Consider the following 2,604-nt stretch of genomic DNA (forward strand, 5'->3'; position numbering starts at 1 on the left):
ACCCTGGAGCAGAGCGCGCCTCCCTTCAGCTGCGGGCGGATCTGGCTCTGACGAAACGCTGAGGGAATGCCTGACCGTGTAGCCTCCGCAGCTTGCTCGGGATCCTTGCTGTCCCTAGACAAGTACCTTTATTCATTCGTCCCTTCCCCATCAATCACCAACAGACTCCTCCCGCCTCTTGCGACCGCGCGGCAACCTTTCCCCTTGAGCGACGCCTGCACTGCATCAGCAGGACCTGCCCGCGGCCGCAGAGGGCAGTCCTCGGCCCGCGACGCGTCCTGGGAGGCTGTGGAGTTGTCATGGTTCTCAGTTCTTCAGATGATGAGCCTAAACCAAGGGCAAGTTTTCACACACCCCACGACGCTCGAGGCTTCAGACTAGAACCGGGCTCTGAATTAAACGTGTTTCAAGCCCGCTAGGACTTTTCAGAGAAAAGTATCCCGCCGTGATACCTAAACCTTGATTAGTTGTTGGGAGGGTGGGGGAGAGGCTGCTTTTGTTTTGCCCTTCAGTTTCAAGTCCGCATGGGTCCCCACCCACACGGAAGAGCACGATCCTTTCTTTTCAAGCCCTGTCACTGCCCTAGGAGAGAACTAAAATTCCTCCTTCATTTTCTCTAGCAGAGGCTCTTCTCTTTTCCTGCCATCTCTTGAAGTGTTACTGTCAGCCTATCTCTGGATTTTATTACTGTCGAAGGACCCGATACCTATAGGGGGCATGAAAATCATCAGAGAGCTGCCGTTCAAATTTAGAATATTTATTTATGAGGCAGAGCCATAAACTCCTCCTATCCATACTTGAACTCAATTTTTAAGGGGTAGAAAGAATAATAATGACTGACAGTTTTGGCCAGAGATTGTATAAAACAGAAGTCAGAAATCCGGGCTGCTCCATGTACACTGGAAATTACTCTGCTGTCCCCCAGTCAGCTAAGTCCCTGCTGGATCTGTGAAATTTCAGAGCCAGGAGGAGCCACTCATTGTAGCAATTCACAGTAGAGTCCAGGTGGCTCATTCTTGGCTTCACAGCTGGTTAATGGCGTAGGTGGGACAAGCATCTTGAATTTTTTGTGTTCTATGCAATGCTTTCTGGGAAAGTCGAAGTAGAAAATCAATTTCTATTTTAAAAAGGTGAACTTTAAGTTTGAAATGTGGTCTAAAGTATATGATTAAGGAATAATGCTAAAGGAATGAGAAATATGGTTTAGGGTTATGAGTGTTAATTCCAGTGCTAATTCCAGTGCTGGCTATTTTGAACCCAGTACTCATCCTCCTTGTCTTGGTAAAAACAAGGTCAACATTCAGTCGCTTCAAAGCTGAGCCGAGTAACAATATAGAGTGTTATGTAAATGAGGAATTACATGCATGCATTTGGAGTATGAATATTCTGCCCTGTTTTGAACCTGCCCTTCTTCCCATCGTACATAGAGCCCTACAGATGGGGCCATTTTCTCTTCCCTCCCAGTTGCTCTCCCATCTTCACTACTACCTCCATTCATATTTCTCCCACCCAGTCCTGGATGTCTATTCTAAGCCTCACTGAGATCTCACTCTCCTCTTTTCTCTTAGCACTTTAAGACTGTTAAATACAACTGAGCACTCGATCACATGGAGGCTTCTTTGGCTCAATATTAATTTCATGTGTATTCACTTCTTTTTCAGGACAGGGACAGAACGATAGGTTCTTTCTGGACCACCACAATGTACCTGCCACAAGTTGAGCTCAAGAAATAATTTTTATAGATGTGATAATTACATTTAGGTTACTCAATTGAATTATATTTTGGGAACTCTAGTCATAAGTCTCAGGGTCGAAGGCAAATAATTTTAAGGTAAACATACACGTTCCTCAACTGGAATTTAAAATACAGTATTGGCTACCTATTACAGGACCTACTAGGCACCTCATCCACAGGATCTCATTTACTCTCTCACAGTAGTCTTTAGGTTAGGAATTGTTTTTCATGACTATAGATAGTGAAATGGAGCTTTAGAAATGCACGTAAGGTCACATAGGTGGTTAGTTGTGGGACTATGATTTGGAACTAGGATTTGAATCTGAGCCTATCTGGTTACGTAGACTGTGCTTTCGATTAATTACATAGAGTCTAAACAGATTTTTTTTTCCTAATTTGAGAAGGCAGTATTTTAGACATCAGAATATTTAATTGACGTTTAACCTTAAATTGAGTGAAAACGTAAAAGTAACCATGTGAAAGATTTATTATTTGATCCTCATGAATGACCTTAATCAAGTCACAAGAAATTGAGTCTCAATTTCCCCTTTTGTAAAGTAAAGGGAAAGGATTAGATGATCTTTAAAGCTGTCTCACTCTAATACATCAGTTTAACAGATAAGCTAACTGATCCTGTAAAAGTGGCCTGAAAAGCAAAAAAGCAAGGCGAGATCTTATGCCAGACCTTAGTTTTCTTCTTTGTACTTTCTCTACTCATACTCTGAGCACTCCTACTACAGATACAAGAGGTTTTTTACACCTGATGACTTAAAAGCCTTTATTGATAAACTTTATGTGTAAATTCACCAGTAGTTAAAGTGCTGTGTAAATGGCATTTGTAAATAGGAGTAAAAAGTTGGATCAAGTTT

The sequence above is a fragment of the Phocoena phocoena genome, chromosome 18 (genome assembly GCF_963924675.1).
Source record: "Phocoena phocoena chromosome 18, mPhoPho1.1, whole genome shotgun sequence".
Lineage (NCBI taxonomy): Eukaryota > Metazoa > Chordata > Mammalia > Artiodactyla > Phocoenidae > Phocoena > Phocoena phocoena.